This window comes from Gopherus flavomarginatus, chromosome 19 (genome assembly GCF_025201925.1).
Source record: "Gopherus flavomarginatus isolate rGopFla2 chromosome 19, rGopFla2.mat.asm, whole genome shotgun sequence".
Lineage (NCBI taxonomy): Eukaryota > Metazoa > Chordata > Testudines > Testudinidae > Gopherus > Gopherus flavomarginatus.
The window spans coordinates 12,141,022-12,163,518 of NC_066635.1; the positions used below are offsets into that span (position 1 = coordinate 12,141,022).

Sequence of the window (22,497 nt, forward strand, 5' to 3'; positions counted from 1 at the left end):
CTTGTCTGTCCTAAGAACCAGATTCTGGTCTCAGTTATGTTGGTGTAATGTAGGTGATAGTGATCTATGAGAACGGGTATAGCCTAGTCAGTAGGCCAGAATCATACTCTGGTCCTAAAATTCTAATTTCAGATACTTGGAACAAAAAAAGGAAAAATATACTTTATGGGCTATTGAAGTCCTGAGAGAATTTTCACTGACTTCAGTGAGCCTGGAATCAGACCACTTCCTGAGCAGTTTCAGCTGCAAGGTGTTTTATTCTGTGGCAATAGTGAAGAATCAAAGATAAAGGAACTTTCTTCTAACCCTTGTGATAGACCCAGGCCAGTTGGATACAGCAGAATAGGAGAAGGCAGATATACTGGCCACTGGATTAACGGTTTTCTGTTCCCTGACTGACCAGAGAAGGGGCTGATCCAGGCTAATGAGAACACCTGACTCCAGTTAACCTGAAAACAGTCAGGTGAGGCCATTAAGCTAATGTGACCACCTGACTAATTAAGGCCCCGCTGATACTATAAAAAGGGTTCACTCCAGTCAGGCAGAGGAGAGCCAGGGAGCCAGAGGAGAGAAAGTGCGGCTGAAGGGCTGGTTAATGAAGACACCCTCAAACCATCGTTAAGGGAGCCCTAAGGTAAGGGTGAAGAAGGGAGAAGCAGGAGAGCTGTGGGGAAGTGGCCCAGGGAAATGTAGCAACTCTGGTAGTGAAAGGCTGTCTGCCAACAGCTGCTACCATTAGGGTCCCTGCGTCGGAACCCGGAGTAGAAGGTGGGCCCTGGTTCCCACCACTACAGGAACATCTCCTGGGAGGGGAAGTCAGGCCCCTGTCAGGACAGGAGGCTAAACTGTTCTGCAATAAGCCCCAGGGACAACAGAGACTGTGGGAGTTCTCTCACCAACCTCCTTGCTGGCCTATGATGAAAAGGGCTCAGTAGAATGTAACCCTGGCCCTAGAGAGAGAAGGGCTACGTGCAGGGTCACATTGAGCCACTGAGGCTAGCATAAACTGCCTAGAAGCACAGGACTCACGGGGGGCAAGGTCAGAGCTCTGCCACACCCTGAATGGTGGTCCCCCCATAACTATTTTCTGTCTCTCTCTTCTTCACTGGAGAGCTTTTGCTCAGAACCTTCCTCAGACCCACTTCCTGCCTGTCCACTGAAGACATAAAGGAAGAACAGCCCCATAGGTTTATACAAGCTTTCTTTAGTGGGCTTGTACCAAAAATCTCGAAGGAAAACTCACTCCAAACTGCTGAATTTTCCTTTACTTCAGTTTTGCACTGCTGAATTTCATATATTTTCCTGCCTATACAAGCAAAAGATAACACACTGTTAGGTTCCTTGGGTGTTTTTTGTCTTGTTTCTGTAGTACTGGAGATAGGTTGATTTCAGTCGAGCTGTGTAACTTCTCAATGCCGGAAGAGGTTGCAATCAGATCCTCCAATTCTAACAGCTCTCCTGAAGCTTCTCTAGAAGATAAAAACACATTGCAATCTCCTAAATCCACTTTAAATGATGTGCCTCGCCTGGACTATGAAATCCGTTTGGCAAAACCAGATATGATATTCCTGAAAGGGAACTGGAGGCTTAACTCTTAGAAATGCGTGAACTATTTGCAGTGAAAGTAGAAGATACTTGGAATTTGATTTTTCTTATTTTAATGTTGTTGTGCACTATAAAATGGACCCATTTTAACCTAAAAATAAGCCATGATCTGTGAACAGTTCACTTGGGGGGAAAAAAGTCCCATTTCTGAGTGAAAATGAGCTCATTCCAATTTTTCCATGTTTCATTGAACTAGCTGCAAAATTGCCTGGAATAAAACAATGAAACTATTATTTTTCAGTGTGGAAAATTTTTCATGAGTTTCACATAGTGCTTTAGGAGGCAGAAAACTGTGGCAGTAACAGACTCCCGTGTCAAAAGAAAATCTGGTGCAGACTTTATGTAAAACTTTTCAGCTCTGTTTTATACAATCAGAACCTCTGTCCCAACAAGCAGTGCCCCTCCCATTTGAAATACAGAAGGATTTCCAGCAGCTGTAGGCTCTATGACACACAGGTGAAGACTTCTGATTCTACCCAATAGAGGGCAGTGGTGCATGCGTACTCACACACAAAATGATGGATGTTTGTTTGCTTATTTATTTGTTGAGGTAGTACCTAGGAGCCACAGTCATGGACTGATTGTGCTAGGTGCTGTACATATACAGAACATAAGGATGATCCCCTACTCAGAAGAGCTCTGATGAAACAAGAAACAAGGGATAGATATAGAGAGAAGTGCAGCAAAAGGAAACTACAAGACAATATGGGTCAGCATGACAGGCAGTGCTCTCACACACCAACTGCCTGTTGTCAAGTTTTTTTTGTAGCCAGCACAGCAAATGAGGGTTTTAAAGAGGGATTTGAAGGAGGACAGTGATGCAATTTGGGGATTTTTGTGGGGAGCTCCTCCCAAGTATGGGGAATGCCATGGGAGGAAGCACAAAAGCACTTGTTTGAAAACCAGAGCCAGTGCTGGAAATGTATTAAGTATTTCCCTCCCTGCCTCTCTCTCTATGCCCACAAAATGAAAATCTCAAAGATGGCAAGTATCCCGTCTCTTCTTCTGTTCACAGTTTCACCCAGCAATGGCTTTTCAATGAATCAATCTGAAAAAAATCCATCACCCCGACATTTCGTGCAAAAGCAAAACTTTGGAGCTGAAAAATTATCTTAAAGAAATATTTTTGCAGAAAACTTTGCACGCACACAAATAAAGTTCCAACTTGGCACATCTCTAGTTAATATAAAAATTACTGGGCTATAATTCAAGTGTAGAAGGAGCGGTTGGGAAATTAAATTCAATTTTACATTCAATCCTTAGCCTAATTATTCTAATGTGAATGCCATAATAAATGTGGAATATGCAGGTGAACAACATGCAAGTTAAGGTGAGAATGAAATGTTTTCTAATTTTATCTGGGAAAACAGCTTAATGATTACAGCAGGTCAACCAGTGTGTAATATTAATTACTGGGAACATTCGTTCATAACCACGCTGGTCGTGCTTTTGGGGCATTTGAACAGCTGCCAAGTCTATCAAGGAAAATGACAGACACACACCACCGTTCCAGGCATTTTGCCTAGCAAAAACAAAAGGTGTAATTAAATGGAAGCTTGTGCACATTTTCTCAAAGTTTGGTTTCTTCTCATACTTTTTTATGGAAACTTTTATATGTATTTAAAATAACTAAAGTAAAGTGCTAAAATGTTTGCAGCTTGATTATTCCTTGTAATCTTTATGAAATTCAAGCTGATACAGAAAAATATCCAACTCTTACACCCTACTAGCTTAAGCCACTTCCCCCCATTATTATAACAGCCAAAAGTTAGCTCCTTGGCTGTCTCCGACACAATTTTTCTCTGTCGTTTTCGTTGCAGAGAGTATGAACTCCAGCTGACTCTCAGACTTTATTTTTGCCAGCAGAACAGAACATTCATTTTGAGTTCTGTAAGCAACTGATCTTTTACAAAGAGTGGTCAGTAACGACACCTGGCTTCAACTCTGAATCTGTTGCATAAAGCACTTCTTTGTACAGAAGGATGGGTGAAGGGCTGGTTTAATAAATCAAAGAACTTACTTTACAGAGGAATAAGCAATCTGGTTTGGGATCAAATAAGAAATCTACAGTATAGCATGGCAGTTGCCAACTTTGTGTGGACCTGGATACTTTTATTAATCTGTGCAACACCATGTATCTTTGGGAAAGTGATCCATGACTGGTGTGTTAATTGTCAACTCATCCAGAGAGAGAGTGAGTGAGTGAGTGAGTGGCTAGGGCACTGGAATATGAGTCAAGGGACCTGGCTGACTGTGTGACAAGTCACCTCATCTGTGTCTCAGGCTCATCATTGGTAAAATGAGAATAATAATATTTTATGTGTTAACACTTTGAAATCATTGGCTGAGGTACGCTAACAAAGAAGACTGGTCCACTGGCTAGGGCATTCATCTTGGATTTAGGGGACTCAGATTCATTCTCTTCTCCACCAAAGACTCCCTTGTGACTGTGGGCAAGTCATTTAGTGTCCCTGTGCTTCAGTTTCTCATCTGTATATGGTGATAATAGTACTTACCTGTCTCACAAGGGTGTTGTGAAGATAAACACATTAAAGATAGTAAGGACGGCTGGTTGAGTACTTAGAAATAAAAACTAGGTATGTTACTATCACTGGTCACACCCTACTCATTGCACAGAGGAAAGATGCTTATCCACTGTGGCTTTTTTTTCCACCAAAGCATCATTTCTCCTTCTAATAGCCATCACAATGCATCCACCAGTCAGTTAAAGTAGTCAGATTGCACAGTTCTATTCAGATTTAAATTGCAGCAGAGGTGCTGATGCCCCGTATATGTGGTTTCCATCAGATACCTGAGATCTGCTTGGAGCTGGTGGATTGCCGGGAAAGAAAAAAAACCAAAACATATAGCTTTGGGACTTGTCTGAAGCCCTGAATAAAATAAGCTTCATGGCCACAGTTAAATCTTTAATGAACAAACGTCAACTGCTCCACATAAAAAGTCACCACACATTTGAAAGGACATTTTGATTAGCAGTCTCGGCTGTAGAGAAGTCTCAGAAGTGAAACACAAAGCAGAATAGATGAACCCTGTCACTCTGCTTCACCTTTCTCATAATATTAAGCTTGAAGCTTTCAGTGTTAGGAGTTTAAAAAAAAAAAAAGCATTTGTCGCAGAAGAATTTACTTTATGGAAAACTACAAGAGCTTCAGTTCTTTCACTCTCATTAGCAGGTTCATCATCATTAACATGTTCCAGAAGTCTCCACTAATGTCAGAATTACTCATTAAAAAGGCTTTTTTTTAAAATAAATGGAGCGAAAAAAATTGAAGAGAGATGAAAATGCAGGGAACCAAATTCAGGCTAGAGCACATGACAAAGACAATCGCTTGGCTTCAAGGTTATTGAGATTATGTTGCTCTTTCTGTGCAGCTCCATAAGCTCCCATAGCTACACGCGCCTGTTGCCTTTCCCTCTTCAGCTGCCCCCTCTTGTCACTTTCAAATTTTCACCAGGTTCAGCATCGTGTAGTTTAAACACTTGTTCAGGCTGGTTTGGATAACGCTGACAGATAGACTGGCAACGGCCTTTGTCTGGAAGCCGAATATAATTTTAGTCAGTAGAGAATGAGGTTTTCTTTCAGGAGCCTTGATTTCAATTTTTTTTTCCACTCAGCTAATTGTGGGCAGAAATGGATGTGCCTGTCTGTGTTCAGCTTTGTGAGAGGGAGCATTCCAGTGCTCTAATTGAATTCGTCTGTGCAAGGAACCTTTTGTTCTGTTAAAAATCTAGGGCCTGATATTGGCAGCGAATGGAGGTGACAGTGCTCAGCAGGAGGTGCCCAGCACCTTGCAGGATTTACCTCTTCGTGCTACAAAAACCAGAGCTTTCAACATCTGTCTCTGTCTGGCTCCATTGCTTTCCTAATCCTGGTTTCTGATGTGTGCAAAGAATCATTAACGATTACCTCCAAAGCCACGTCTGCTTTGGGGTGTGTGTGTGTGTGTGTGTGTGTGTGTGTGTGTGTGTGTGGAGGGTGGGGGAGCAGGGACACAGGATTAGGGAGGAATTGGCAACTAAAATATAGGGGAAAAGCATATGTTATGTATCACTGTTGGCCTGGCCAGATCTATGGAGCTACACTAATTTACACCAGCTAAGGATCTGCCCCCCTGTGTGTGTGTGTGTGTGTGTGTGTGCTGAAAGGCACCGAAGCTTATCTAAACTGTAAATACTGAACCAGCATGACAAATCACTTTCTCTGCCTTTTCCCCTGTCACAGCTGTAATAGCTTCTGAGGGTAAACATTGTTTTTTGCTAATCCATTGAACAAATTTGAAAGGACTTCCCCCCCCCCCCCCGTAATATTCAACACAGTTAGACTTGAACTTGGCCAAGAAGTTAATGTCCCATTCCAAGGATGACAAAAATTTCACCACAAATTTCCTGAAACGAAACAGTCGCATCACGTTTCCACTATAGGACAAACTGAACATTGTCTGTGAGCCTCGTGATAGAACTGGCTGTTTTTCTGATGAAGAAGGGAATGGAGAAAGAACTCCTCCCCAAGATGTCTCCATCCTTCCCCTCTTTCAGCCCCCTTGTAGACAGTTGTCCCTCAGCTTGGGAGGCCTGGCTGGCTCTTGCTGGGACCCACTAATGGTCAGACTCACCTGCTCCTTTATTCCAGGGTGAGGAGGGGAGCAGAAAGTAATACAAGGCTTGTCCCAACTCACCTCCCACCAAGGGATCAAACACACTGTCTCCTAGTGATGGATCTTCATTGAAATTAAAACTATGCACTTCTTGGAACATACACCAGATTTATCACTCTTTGGACGAGTGGCAGAGTAGCCCATGGTCTAGGTGCTGAACTGGCACTCGAGCTCTGGGTTCAGTCGCTGGCTCTGCACAGTTTGTCCTCTGTGACCTCATGCAAGTCACTTATCATAGTGCCCCATTTTCTCCTCTGTAAAATGGGCATGTCAGTGCTTCCTTTTCCCCACCTTGAGTTTGTGTTTTCTTTTTCAACGATGAGCTCTTTGTGTCTCTCGGTGTGTGTTTGTACTGCATCTCACACACAGGGGCCCCCCATCTGAGTTGGGATTTTGAAGTACTACTATAATACAATTAATAAAAATAATAGTATGCACTTGCTATTAATACAAACTATGTGACTTCCTGAGCCCTAGCGAATGATTACAAGTACGGTTGTGTTAGCATACTGACTCTCATCCTTGCCGGCTTACCAGCATTGCACATATGATATTATGGGCACTAAAGATCCCAAGGAGCTTCCACTGGAAACACCCAAAATGGCTTTCAGCCAGGTTATTTGTTGCACTCTTGTCAAGTTAAATTCTGCGCTGTGCCAGCAGACCCTTCCTAATTCTCACTTCACTTCTCAGCCAAATAGATTCCACAAAAATTAATCCAGCCTCATGCACTCCTCAGCAAACACTGCAACAAAGGAATGCTAGAGTCTGGTCTCAGATGACTAAGAATGTATTGTTCTTAGAAGTTATTCTGTACAGTGTGTTTAGCATGATCGAGTTAAGTACAGTATTCCTGTAAATAAGATGTTGCTCTTCTCTAGTACCTTCACCCCAAAGGTCTTACAACACTTCACAGACATTGCACTCCTAATAGCTCCCCAGGGTGCAAATAAGGAAAACGAAGGTGCACTCAGGTTAAGTGTCTTGCCCAGGGTCAAGCAGGAGGTCTGTTGCAAAGTCAGGTAGATGACTGTTACTCTCTGTATAATCTGTAACTGCTAGACAGTGCTTTTTCTCCTAAATGAAAACAAAACGTGTCAAGATAAATCAGCACAATACGTTTTGTGAGGTGCTATCCTGGACCTGGTCTTTGTAGGACCACATGAGATGAAGTTTTCATAAGGGCTTGGTAGAAAATCACCTAATGTAGAAGGAGGCACTTCTTTTTTAAATGAGACTTGTGTTGTTTGGAATGCCTATTACTTCAGGCAGATCCTGCCATCCTCCTCTTCTTTAATCTGTTCAGGATGCGTTCCTTTGACTATCCTCATATGGTATCAGGCGATGGACAGAGAATCCTCTGTAAAGGAGGATGAGGGCTGTGTAAAAATGAGACTTATAAATACCCTTCAGTTTGGGGAGTGTGCTCCTCACACCAGCCCTGCCAGAGCCGAATTAGGCCAGGTGGGCTCAATCAGCCAATTAAGCTGCAAATGAAATTTAGGCTGTGAGGAGGGAGCTATTTAGAAGGAAGGTCACCTATGAGGGTATAGGCAGGGCCTCTATAAAGCCAGGAGGACAGGTAGCATGTGGTCCTTCTCCTTGAGGTAAGAAGGGAGGAGTCTAGGGCTCTGAGGTTAGTATATATGCAGATATTAAGTATTCATGATGAGGCTGTGCAGTAGATCCCATAATAGAGGGAGTCCCTGGGTTCCCCCACCAGCCCCTGCAGAGTGGTACCGCTAAGGGCAGCGAATAGGAAGACTATAGGAGTGACACAGGGCAGTGGGTATGAGGAGTGTCAGGAGTTGCTTGTGGAGAGAGACTTTGAAAGACCACCCCGGAAGGGGAAACCACTTCATGACCTGGCCAGAAGGCTGAGTCCTGAAGAGGAGGCTGCAGCTCCTGGAAGGAGAGGACCCGCAGAGAGAGGGAAGGGGCATTGGCCTGGCCAACCTAATCGCCAGACCTGCCAAGAGGAGGAGCTGTCCAGCAGTGAGTAGACATGCCCTTGTCACAGAAATCATTTTCAGATTGCCTTTAAATTGAAGGTTTGAGTTGTTTTTTTAAAGTCTCAAAGAGCTTATTTGCAGAACCAGACAGCGGCAGAATGCTCAATTACAGGCTCTCTCATCACTGTAGCTTTGCTTATTAATGTTTGCAATAACTCGTCAAAGGCTAATTAACCAACTCACTTTATAACGGAGGCATGAGGGAATTGGGGCTACAGGACACTTGTTTAAATAGTACAAAGCAACTCTTTGTTTTAGCTGACCAACCATTGTGATTTTCCCTGTACTTTTGGCAGTAGCAGTAGGCCTAATAAATGTATGTGTTGGCAATGTGGGTGCTCAGACTATAATTGAGTTTCAGATAACAAATGCTTCTAAATGATTTCTTGTGCCTTTGATAACCAAAGGAATTTATTTTCAAAGTGATGTGTGGATAACACTCGCTTAAGTTTATGCAGTGCCTTTCATCCTGAAGGATACCAGTGTTGTGTTACAAACTATATGAAGGGATTATTTCATCCACCATGAAAATGCAGCCTCCTCTGTTTTGAACGCAGTAATTGTTGAGCAGCATACAGCAATCCTGCACAGTAGTTTAGGAGAGGAAGTTAAGAATTTAATTTAGCCAGGCTGACTATTCACATGAGCTTGTGTTTGGCCAGGCCACCGATGGTTATCATCCCTTTTCTTACAAAAATTGTCACAGGGACACTAATGATCACAAGTGATCGGAACATCACTTTTTAAATCTCATCCAACAGAGACATGACCATATACTCAATGGGTGTAAATCAGGGCCAGTTTACATGAGCAGAGGATCCTGACCAGTATGTGCACATCTTCCATTTAATTTTGGGGTTTGGGGGCTTTTAATTGTGTCTTTCTGATACTGGGTGAGAGAAGAGAGTCTGACGTAAAATTCTCCAGGGAAGGCTAACAAGGAAGCAGGGCCTCTTTCTAACTTCTCCTCTACCCAAAACTGTGCCAGGCCTCAGTGAAAACTGCCAAGACACAGAGATAAGCAGCACTCACATCCAGCTACGCTGTAGATACTTGTGCAGTGAGAGGTGCCTCTTAAGATTAGTCAAAGCCAAATGTCAGAATTTTGGCTAAAATTCTGCTACATACTTATTCCCAGTAAGATTTCATTGCTGCCCTAGTATCTGGTGTAGTATTAAGAAACTGTACCCCAAACTGTCTAGGTATTGTGAATCCATCTAGTAGTTTCTGTCAAAGCAGCCATTCTGGCTGATTCATCTGGTATGTAGTCTCTCACATGCATTATGTGGGCATCCTATTGGAAATGCATTTTGTTTACCCGCCTGTAATAGACAATTAGAATCAAGTGTTTCCACGGAATGAATAAAGGAGTTAGCAAGTAAGAATGTGAGATATCACTTACTAGCAGAGACATCTGGAATAATTGGCAATCGTAAGTGTACACGAGCACTGAACATGTAAAATATTTTGACTACTCAAACTTGAAAAACAGGCCAAATTTTTTAACCATGATTTTATAAGAGCCATGATTGCGGGGGTGAGGGGTTGTTTTGATGTTCTAATACAATCCAGGGTGCTCATTAATGTTTCAGCTTTGGATTCAAAAATATAAAATAGCCTCTAGGAGTACAGTCTTAGGCTCAAGAAAAACAAATCAAATATCTGTCTACAATATTTAATCCATTTGTAGTATGCCCATCACTGGTGGCATCTAAGTGTGGTAGAATTGGTAATCCCGTAGACATTAGTGTCGATGTACTTGTCTAGGTGGTTTTGTTCATGAATAAACTGTTTCAGGAGGTTCTGGGAAATGCGTGTGGGATATGCAATTTTTCACTCCTTGGTCACTGCATTTTGGAATCATGGAAATGTAAGACTGGAAAGGACCTTGAGAGGTCATCTACTCTAGCCCTGTCTTCAGACAGGGCCAAGTATACCTAGACCATAATACTCAAGCTGGAAGTGAGTCGAATACATATTCATGGGAAAAATTCATTTTGTAGAAATTTACAGGTTGCTTGTTTTTTGAGATCCCTCCACCTCCCCATCCCCAAAACATTGGTGTTTGGTAAAAGTTTCAGGTTTTCTGAAATCAAAAATAATTTTAGACTTAGGCTTTTATTTGAAAAACTGAAAAATATTTGCTGAAAATTTTGAACATTTCCTGTGAAAAATAACTGCCATATTTATACAGCTCTAGAAGTGAGTGATCAAAAGCGAGTGTCTGTTTTTCATATGTCCACTATTCAGTATCTGATGTCTTTCACAATGGCTTTTGTCTCAAGGGCTGACTCTCCTTTTATTCTATCTACTTTCTTAGCTGCTGTTTCAATCGATCCTCTTCCTCCTTTTCTCCTCTGTCCTCCTTTTCTGTCCTCCTACTCTACACCTTTATCTGTTCTCATAATTTCCAGTGTTTGTCCAAGTTAAGTTGCATGTTTTGTGAGGCAGGGACCTTGCCTCTCTATTTCTGCAGACATATGGGGTTACATGAAAAATTGCAAGACTATGTGGAATGAATTTTTGGTCTCCAGCAAATTCCTAATGGACAATATCCGTGTCATGGAAAGCACTTTCACCACAACTTCGTCACTTGTCACCAGCCTCAACAAGGTCCAGGAACTGAATGGTCATGGAGGCTTCAGTTGGTTGCTCTAGTAGAGTTTGGTGTATGTTGTCAGTGTGTGGTATAGGTAGGGTGACCAGAAAGCAAGTATGAAAAATTGGGATGGGAGTGGGGGGTAATAGGCACCCATATAAGACAAAGCCCTGAATATCAGGATAGTTCCTGTAAAATTGGGACAGCTGGTCACCTTCCTCTAGGTCTTGGGAAGTTTGCGCTGTCTTTGCCTGCGCTGCACCTGTTCTGTAGGTCTGTGCAACCACAACTTTCAGGATCACTACATAAATGTCTTGTTTGGGGTTTTTTTCCTCCTCTCAAATCCTCAGACTGAGGCAATAGAAAACTTCAAAGGCTATGACATTTAAATACATTAGCCTAGTGAATAAATATTAATGTAGTTTTGAGACTCAAGCTTCAAAACCCTCCATTTGGTCCCTTTAGACACTGCAGCTGATGCTCTTCTATATGATTTTCAGCAATAAGTATTGTTCACTCAAACCGAGCGGAGTGCCTTCATCAAATTGAACAACAGAAGTTAATCTTTCTCCTTTCATCTCTGTTATTGCTTTGGTTCTAAGCAATAGCTTTGTAAGCTACCACCCTTTTTAGCATGCCAGGCATTTTCCCCATCTCTTTATCTTCCTATTTTCCTTTACATTCTTATCCTTCTTCTTTAGACAGACTCATTTATGGTGATCACTGTGCTGGGGATGCAGAGCAGCCAGACCAGGGAGTTTTAAGAAAACAGTTATCTGAAGATTAAGCAGCGATGGCAGACTGTGTGCCCTGACTTTATCTCCCTTTGCTCCCTGTTAATCACCATTGCAGAGAAAAAAGGGGCTTTATGTTTCCAATGATGGAGTGCTGATAACTTGCATTATCCTACCATCTCACTTATTCCAGTCTCATCATTCGCATTGGAACGTGTGAAAGTTAGTCCAAAAGATCGTACTAGATACCAGCCTAGCAAACTCTTTCACTAGGCTAAACCCGCCTCTTCGCAAAATTGAGCAAAAGAAATAAGCCACCAGCGCCAAGTGGCCCAAATCATACTTGGGTTTGGACTAAGAAATCCACCAAAGTGTTTGTTCACTGATCCTTTTTTATCTTTAGTACAGTACAAAGCTTAAACATTTCAGTGCACACATGCTCACCTGCGGTGCTAAGGGAAGTGTGGATGAGATTTCAAGCAGGACTGGCACAGGGAAATGGCTTTAAACAGATGTGACCTTGCCCACCCAAATCCTTGTATTGCCTTCAACCTCTGATTTGGAGGTCCTACTCCAGCATCATGATATATATTGCCTGATGGTCCTCTCATTTCACTTACAGTGTAACTGCATTGAATGGAATTACTCTTGATACACTCTGGTATGAGTTAGTGGTGAATCAGAAACCTGCACTAGGGACACTATTTTCGATGGAAAAACTCCTTTCTTAAGTAGTGCCCTTAAAGTGTATCCCATTGTGGTCTCCAGAATAATTTGGTGCAACCTTTGGGTAAAGACAAATCAAGCAGCCAGTTTGTCCTGGGTCTTGATTTGGTCATTCTTAATCTAAGTTCCACTGTATTACCTGTTCTGGGACACAGTCATAAACAAACTTCTTTCACTTATTTATAGGGGTACATTCCTTCTGCACTGGGATTCTTGTGGCCTGTGTGTTGGAGGGAAATGCTAGTTTAATTAGACTTGAAGAAGAGCTCTGTGGTCTTTCACTGACAGAAGTTGGTCCAATAAAAGATATTACCTCACCCACCTTGTATGTCTCTGATTAATGAAATGTGTGTTTCAACATACTGTAAAGGTGGCAAGATCTGGGCATATAAGTTTCTTTGGTGCTCCTGTAGTTACCTGAGCATTTAATAATATTAAACATGCAGCAAATCGCCTCTGCAGTGCAGCTTTTCTCCATGTGTCCTTAAGCTGGTCCTGTTCAGAGATGAGATGGTGATTCTTTCTCTGTTGGGTGTCTCATACCAGCTACTCGTTTACGCAGATAAATCCTGTTGCTCATGCTGAAAGGGGCAAGATCTGGGCCACGTATCACAAACAGCATTCAAAATCCTGAGGTGTGCACTGAAGAAAAGCTGTGAGATGAAATTTCCTATCAATAGGCACCTGTGGATAATTGCTATACCTGGAATCTGTTCCCTTCACTTAGACCTCTAATAAGTCCTGTTCAAAGGCTTTACCTAAAGTATTTTTGCCTCCTCTTACCACTATTTGCACTCAATTATTTTTAGGACTGCTAGGTAATTATTTGCAGATGGCAATGGAGGGGCCTTCCAGGAATGTCTTTCATGCCTTTGTTATGGTCTGCAGTCAATAGATTTAAGAGTTGGAATGAAATCACCAAGGACTGAGCTGAGACTGCCAAACTCATTCCACTTGGATCCAAATTGTGTCTCCTTTTTACTTTGGTGAGGGGTTACTCATGAGCAGCCCCACTGCGTACCAGATGACCAGTGGGAATCAAGGGTTCACAGCCTGGCCCTAAGCTGGTCATTTTCAGCTCATTGCTATAAAACTGCAGCACTGACTTCAGTGGAATAGCTTATGTGAGTAACTTCTCATTGGTGTGAGCCAGGGGCTCGCAATTCAGCCCTTACAGAACCGGCTACATTTGAAAGCTTTTATTCACTGAGTAACCCAGTTCCCACTTTTGCTGCCATCCTCCAGTTTCTGCAAAATGACATGATCTTGGTTGTTAAGTATTTTCAGACAAGTTTTACTCTGCACTCTGCGTTCTTTTACTGCGTTCTATATGCTATGTATAACTGACCGTATACATGAGGTCAGAAAATCTGTAAGCATTTGGACGGCCACAGTTGTAGCTGTAAAAAGAACAGGAGTACTTGTGGCACCTTAGAGACTAACAAATTTATTAGAGCATAAGCTTTCGTGGGCTACAGCCCACTTCCTTGGATGCATGTAGTGGAAAAAAAACTGTTTGTAGTGGTAATGAAAATGGCCCATTTCCAGCAATTGACAAGGAGATGTAAGGAACTGTTGAGGGGGCAATAAGCACGGGGGAAATAGTTTTACTTTATGTAATGGCCCCATCACACAGTTGTGGCTGTGTGATTCTGATTATGAATGTATTTGTGCAGTGTGTTTGTTTTTGTTTCTGTAGTTACGGCAAATACAGTAATATCTGGGAGGGGGCTGTGTGAAACTGTCAGTGCCCTAAAATGCATTCTTCTTCCTGTTTAGAGGCAACGAACAGTAACTGAACTTTTTTCCTCCCTTCACAAAGCCTGACTCCTAAGTGAATCGGAACTGTTGAGCACTGTACTGTGGGATTATTATCCTGCACATTTGTCACTTAAATGAACACACAGAACAAAATAAAAAATTGAATTTTGAAAGTGGGCTTCAAATGATTAGCATGCACCAGACAAGGGTCATTATTTTGCTGAGATCAGAAATCTAGCTCTTAGTTAACTATCCGTCAGTGAAGACAGTCTCTTTTTTCTTTGAATTATTTCTTGTTTACAGTATTGTTCATCTCTTCAATAGGATCTCTTGAAGTCTCCTATTTATTTACTCTACTTCGCAGGTCTGGTCACCGTGTTTCAAATTTTGATGTGGTAATGATCGTATTAATCAACATTTTGACAAGAAGGAAAATTGTCCATGAAAATTATTTCTCCCTTCTTCCATTTTTCAACCAACTGTAATTATGTATATTTCAGTGAGAATCTTAAAAGGATTTAGGAATCTCTTCCATTGACTGGACCTCTTAGTTATTATTCAATGTTTATTGAAGTCCATGGAAGTCCTTTCATTCATCTCACTGGGGATTGCCTCAGGCTTAAAATGTGTTGTTTGTTGTATAGGCACATGGTAAAACATACTTACTTTCTCAAAGAGCTTATAATGTGAGGGCTTGTCTTCTACATGTAAGTCACTGCTAATTAAGGGCTGGTCTACACTACAAAACTCAGGAGATTTCACTGCTTCGCTCAAGGCTGTGAAAAATGTTGTGCCTTAGGTTGTCTTAATTTCATCACACAAGCCACTGTGTAGATGGCACTAGTTGATGTAAGAATTCTTCCATTAACCTAGCTGATGGCTCTCAGAAGTGGATTTACTACAATGACAGAAGAATCTCTTCCAGGTCTGTAATAAGCATCTACGCTACAGTAGAGCAGGTGTAGCCATGCTGCTGTAATGTTTCTGTTGTAGACATACCCTAAGATAGGGTGTGAATTTAAGGCAGAATAGCCAGTCCTGAATAACTCCATGTGGACATTCTTTTTCTGGAATCAGAGTGTCTTTTTACAGTTTAATCTATTTAAAAATGGATTAAACTAAATTCAGGGCATCTATCGCAGTTATTCAGGAATAAGTCTGTGGGCAGATACCAGAAATATAGGCGAAGGGTAGTGGGGGGATTGGGATACAACAAAAAAGTAGAGTGGTCAGGCTGACGATGAATGCCCGCATTACAAACTCATTACTCTCAGGTGTAAGGCTCTAGATTGATTTTTCATAGGTATCAATGTAGTGCAGTACAGTATCTTTAAAAATAATTGAAAAATGCTATATTTCCCATGAAAAATGTCAAACTAGATGAAGAAAATTATGTTCAGTACTTCTCAGTTTTTTGACAACATGGAAATAAAACCTTCAGTTTTCTTTTCTTTTTCTCCTTTAAGAAAAAAAGGGGGAGAAAAGTGAAGGGTAAAAAAACAACTAAACCCTGAAGACAAGTTTTCCATTTTCATCCAAAAATAGAAAAATTGATTAAAATGAAAATTTTCACTTTGGTCAAAAAGTCATCTTTTGGCTGGAAATGTGTATTGTTTTTGAAATAAAACAACCAACCTTTGACCAGCTGTATTTATCTTAAATAATATTTTATAGCTAGGTATACTCAATCCTGCCTCAGCATGGTGGGGTGCAGTAGATGAACCTCTGAGGTCCCTTCCAGCCCTATGTTTCTATGACTTCATGATTTGGGAGCTATGTAAATTCAGATTAATTTAATATTATTCGCTCCTGGGCTCACACAGAATAATATTAAATTAATCTGAATTTACATAGCTCCCAAATACAAAGCTTTGTGCAGGACCAAAGTCCTAGACCAGTGATACTCAGACCTCAATGGTTTAGAAGCCAAGTTAGTGATCAAGAATACCCAAAAGAGCATCAGTCGTGAGAATTAATTGTTTCATTTACTATAGTGCTACAGTGGAACCTCAGAGTTTCGAACCCCAGAGTTACGAACTGACCAGTCAACCATGCACCTCGTGTGGAGCCGGAAGTACATAATAAGGCAGCAGTAGAGAGGGTGGAGAAAAGAAGCAAGTGCAGTACTGTGTTAAACATACACTACTTTAAAAAGAAAAAAAAAGGAAAGCAGCATTTTTCTTCTGCATAGTAAAGTTTCAAAGCTGTATCAAGTCAATGTTGAGTGGTAAACTTTTGAAAATCTATGTTTTGTTCAGAGTTACAAATGTTTCAGTTATGAAGAACCTCCATTCCCGATGTGTTCATAACTCTGAGGTTCTACTGTATTCATGTTTAAACAGTATGATGGGAAATCTTTAGTGAGTGTGTATATTCTCACAGCAAATAAGTTAATAACTTAATTGGATAATAACATAGAAAAGCATCCTGACTGGTTGTTAATTAAATCACAGCATTTTAATATTCTGTGCTGCAAAGAGACACATTAGAGAGCCACTTGCAGCTCACTAGCAGCAGTCAGAGTATCACTGCCATAGACATGGACAATGGTTCTGGCCAAAAAGAGCTTAGTCCTGCAAGCAAAGTTGCTAGTGCGCCTCAAAGAGTGTCTGAGGCATATAAAGAGCATTAGTCTTTGAAAGCTGAGTCATCTTTCTGTGTTAAGGGTATCTATCTGCAAGTAATTATACAGAGATCAACACAGTCAGTGACAACCAATGTGCTAGCAATTCGAGTTCACCTTCTCATTTCATGGTAGCATGGGGATGAGTAATTCGAAATAGCTCTAAAGACATTTAACAGCACCCAAACCATGACAGACAAAATACAGCAAATGAGAACAAGGTAAGTAGTTATATGCTTTGTGAACATGTAGAAAAACCTGTTATCTTTGGTACAATGTGCAATGTTAATAACTGCAAATTCTGTGTGTCTGCCTGCACACATGCTTGTAATGCACTGCTTTGCCTCAGAGACTTTTGCTTGGTGGTAATGAGTCTGATCTGTGCTTTTCCTTCAAATGTTAAAGGTTTAGGCTGCCTTATCAGGAGATGGGCCAGCCAAAGCAATGGCAAGCACACGGTTAGTATCTTCTGTGTGGCATGCATCACTGCATAAATTCTACTAGTGATTGCTAACTTACAGGGAAGGTAAATGTGCGTGTTTCTAGTTAACCTAATGAACAGAAGTTCACAAGTTACACCTCAGACCCAAAGCAGTGTGTCCCTCTGTGGATCTCCAGACCTGAAGAACTCCGTGAAACTCTAAAGATTTTCTTCCACCAACAGAAGTTGGTCCAGTAAAGATTACTTGCTATCACATTGCGATTTAAATCTTGTTACTGTGATCCATGCTTTTGTTGCCTCTACACTGAACTGCTGCAGTGTGCCCTGTCTGCAGCTACAGCTTAAGGGTCTGATCCAAAGCCCACTGAAGTCAATAGGAGTGTTTCCATTGACTCCTACAAGCTGTGGCTCAGGCTTGAAGGCTTTTTAGAGGCTGGTGCAGAATGTAGTCGCCTGTTTAAGAGCTAGTCAACACGAGAAGCGCTACGGTGATGCAGCTGTGTCACTGTAGCAGGTCTGGGAAAGACGCCCTATGCCAACAGAGCTCTCCCATTGGTGTAATAAAACCACCTCTGCGAGAGGCAGTAGCTATGTCAGCAGGAGACATTCCCCTCAGACATAGCACTGTCCACACCAGTGCTTAGGTCAGTGTAACGCTATGTCACTAGGGGGAGGGGGAGGATGGCTTATTCCCACCCCTAAGGGGGACAAGTTATATTCGCATAACCTGTAGTGTAGGGAATCCCATGGCAGGCGTATGACATCCTGCAGTATGCAGTGACAGGCATTGTGATGGGGTATAAAAACCCTACAATGGGCAACAAGGGGTTAGTGAGCAGCCACCCTTGCCCCACCACACCTACAAGAGATGCACAGACTGGAGAAGGAGTTAAAAAGGAGCAGAAAAGCTCCTTTGTGGGCAGGCCAGGGAAGGGACCTCTACCTTGCAGCTCCTGAGAAAAGGGCTGAGGGAAGGCAGGATCTGTCCCTCACACTTGCCTGAAGGCCGTTTCCTGAGGGAAGAGAGGACATATTTCTGTTGTACCAGGAGAGGGAGGCATTTCCCCCTCACCTACTAACCCAGTTTTGGTGTTGATTCCCTGTATTTATGGACTACCCCTGAAGGGGAGAGACCTGGAACTGACCTGGCCCGAGGGCCAAGGCCCCAAAAGGGAGAGAGCTACCATACCATGTTTGGCTGTGAAGAGATGCCAAGTGGTGGGCTGACGCCCTTCACTGCCTCCTGTGATGGACTTCAGACAATGGTGAAGTGCTAGGAGGTGACCGAGGGAGGGCGGCCTTAAGGCGCTCTTGAGCGTCGGACCTTGTGTGGCCTTCACAGGGCCCTGAGCCAGAGCCCGGTGGAGTGGGAGGGCCTAGGCTTCCCTACCAAACTCTCTCACTGCATGTTGAAGGGCCTAATCTCAGACCACTAAGCAATGCTCCCCAAGACCAAAGACCATCACAGACATTCAATTCTATACTTGCATACAAATGCCATGCTCCATGCAGTATGATCTCTGGAGCCCTGCACAGATACAAATGTATATCAACAGATGCAGATTTAAATCAGTATCTGTGGAACCACAGGGCTGTCCTGGAAACCAAAGCAGGGAAAGGAGCAGAACATGGGGCTGCCCCTTCCAGGAGCCAGCGCCCGGCACTGGCAGCTACTCTAGCGCAGCTGTACTGCCTCTAGCCCTACCCATTGGGGCAGGCAGCAGGTTCACTGGCAGGTGTCCCTGGTCACACTCTTGTGTTCAAGCAGTGCACATGCCCCCAGACAGGAGACGCAAACATCTGTGTGGAAGGGATGGTGTCATAATTAGCAAAAATGCCTAGAGCCTGGAATAGTCACTCATTGTCAGTTATTTAAATATGAACATGACAGCCAACTAGAAAAGGAATCGGATAACATCATAATAGACGGAGATAATGGGGTTTACTTGTTGTTTTCAGCTTTTTCTCCTAAAGGGATTTACTGATCAAGTTCCAGTTTCCAAGTAAAGGTGGTTAAAACTCAGAATTGTTGATGCCATTCCAAATCAGAACAAAAAAAAAAAATCTACATTTCTGATTAAATGAAATTGAATTATTTTTTGCTAGGTTAAGCAAAACTTTCTGTTGGAATAATAGTGAAATAGATTTTGAAACAGTCATTTCAAAATGAGAAATCTAAACACTAGGTTCCAATAAGGGCAAAGCACAACATTACTGACCTTATCCAAACACTTAATTTCAAATTTTGTAAAAATGAAATTTCATCGACAGTCCTGTAGAAAGGTTCAGATTTGACACAATAACTCTTTTCTGACATCGGAAAATTTTAAACCAGCTCAATTCCCAAGCTAAGCGCATGACAAGTATCCAAAAGTACTGAAACAATACACTGTCTGTTTGCGTCCCTTGTATTCTTTGTGCAGCAGAGTCTCCTAGTGGGAAAACGAGCACTGACACTGCTGCACTATAGCTGTTTGTTTTAACCTGCAGCTTCCATTTTTCAGCACTCTTTAAAATGCATTTAAAAGGAGTTAAGTCATGTTAGCACTTAAGCAGAATTTTGATTTAATACTGCTAGGCACAGGAAGAGAGAATGTAATATTAAGAGACAGAAGGTTGAAATGAGGGTCCTTCATTTTGCACTTCTGACTTAGGAGAATTTTCTTTTGGTCTTTAACTACAGATAGCTCAAAATTCATGAGCTGGCAGTTAATGCTTGGAAGAGGCAGGAGTAAAGCCTGAATTGGATTCTAAAACTGGATAAAGCTTCTGTTTGGGCACAGACAGTAGTTGGAATGAAGCTGGGAAAACCACACATGCTCTGGTTACTCCAGCCTAATTATGTCTATAAGTCATTATTTCCATAAAAATATCTGATATTTCATTCATAATAAAATATGGCTCAGAAAATATTCTGCACACCAAGCAAAATGCTGCGGATTAAGTCTATTAGAGCTGGTTGAAATTTTTATGGCAGAGTTGGAAAGTAGATTTATCTATCTAAATGAGAATTTCCATTGGAAGTGACTGGTTTTTTTTCTATTAAATTTTTCAGGTTTCTATTGAAAAACTGAACACCAAGTATTTACTGGAAAACTGACATTTCCCATGGAAATTTGCATTGAGACATTTCAAACTCTGTGTTTTTAGCTTTCAGTCACTTGAAAATTGAACCATTTTGGGAGGTTGCATTTAAAAACCTGAGCATTTGGTTTTTGTTTTTGATTTTTTTTTTAAGAAATCCAAGGGAAAAATACTCTTTTCCTGACCAACTCTATTTGCTACTCAGTAGTCTACAACATGAAATCAGTATTGTGCTACAGGTACAGATGCAAAACATCCATGACAATGGGTATTAATTGGCAGGCATAACAAGGGAAGCTGACAAATGATTGGGCATGGATCAGCCTCACTCTTAAAATAATATTTAAGGTCTACAAAAAGGCCATTACCTAGTTTTGTGACACCCCATGCAATGAACTGGGAACTTCAGAGCTGCCAGTTTTGTATGCCTGCATATATATACCTGCCCCTGGAAATTTCCACTACATGCATCTGATGAAGTGGGTATTCACCCATGAAAGCTCATGCTCCAAAACATCTGTTAGTCTATAAGGTGCCACAGGACTCTTTGCTGCTTTTACAGTTTTGTATGAGAAGTGTATTCCCTAATAATTAAAACAAAGAAAAGCAATGTAAAAAAAACATAAGAATTTAAATGCTGGTGTTTTCTTAGTGATTACTGTGCATTTGGGAATTTGGAAAAAATAATAATAAAAAAGAAATCTATGAAATGCATAGTGGGACCTTAGAGCAATGTTATAAGGGAAAGTGCATGCTTGTGATAAGCAGAATGATATTAAGGGAGTAAACAATGCATTCTTACCTTCACAAATATGGAGGCTTTAGCACATATTTTCCCACTGCTTCCCCTCTGCATATTTTATGCAAGGAAAATAATGTTAGCCCTAAAAGCCTTTCAAATAAATGAGATTAATCTTGTCCTCAGATGTGTTGACTTGGAATAGGCCCACTAAGTAAGATAAAACACCTGAATCTGGAAGCACTGGAAATCTTTTAGGAAAAGACTGCTTTCACAGATTTCTAACACAGCTTCACCCAAGAAATTTGAATAGCTCTGACAAATACCAAGACATTTTTGGTGCAGATCTGATCACCTTTTTTTAAAAAAGGTTTGAGCAAAGATTGCTTTGACACATGGCCATGTTTCATCACTCTCCCTGCATGTAGTTGAACCAAATTCTCTATTGGTGTAACTTCCATTGAAGATCTGTGTTTTGTTGAAATAGGGGGTAGAGATTTGCCTAACCTTTAAAAGGGAGCCTTTCCATTTATATTCCCCTCTGAACTGTTGTGCCTATAGACCCCAGTCACAGCTCACACCCTCTTGTACTAGGCACAGTGTACACACACACACTGAAAACCCAATACCTCTCTGAAATTGTTTGTATACAATAGCATCACAAGACCCGATCAAGTTGAGAGCTCCATAGTTCTAGGCATTATCCATACCTGTAATAAGAAGTAGCCCCTGCCCCAAAGAGCTTAGACTCTTAGTTAGACAAGACACATCATGCATAGGAAGGGAAACAGATACACAGAACTGAAATGACCTGCCCAAGGGCACATGACTGGCTACTAGCAGAGCTCAGAATGGAGCCTAGCTCTCTAGGGTCCTAGTCCAATGTACACTGGACCACACTACATCTCACTTACCTTCTTTGTACATCTGACTGAGCCACATCAGTGCTGTAATTGGTCTTCACCATCCTCCATTCCCATGGCGTTTTATGAGTTGAGCTTTGTATGGACAGTTTAAAGAGCAAAATGGTGGAGCAGACCCCTGTCTAGAAGAGTAGTATTTTGCTATTCTGTAGAATCATAGGGTTGGAAGGGACCTCAGGAGATCATCTAGTCCAACCCCCTGTTTAAAGCAGAACAAATTCGCAGTTGTTTTTTTTTTTAACCTCAGTTCCCTAAATGGCTCCCTTGAGGATAGGGCTCACAACCCTGGGTTTAGCAGGCCAATGCTCAAACCACTGAGCTATCCCTCCCCTATAGGACATATGTTACACACACCTATGCAGAGAACAGGTTCTTGTAGATATTCTATATTAGTCTGACTATTGAGACTAATTACAAATATAAAAAACCTATCTGCATGAAAACTTCATATTTTTGATATTTTTTATCAGTGTGACTCCATCAAGGGTAGGAAAGAATTTAAAATAGTTATTCTAAATATTACTTGCTGTAAATTAGTTTCTTGTCTAGCTTAACCTTCAGCCAGAGATCCAG

At 41.6% G+C, this 22,497-nt stretch overlaps 1 protein-coding gene across 1 annotated transcript in view; it reads left to right on the forward strand.

The window, feature by feature from the left end:
- GALNT17 (polypeptide N-acetylgalactosaminyltransferase 17) overlaps window positions 1-22,497 on the forward strand; it is a 274,088-nt gene that overhangs the window by 230,190 nt on the left and 21,401 nt on the right. The gene's annotated exons all lie outside the window — the stretch shown is intronic.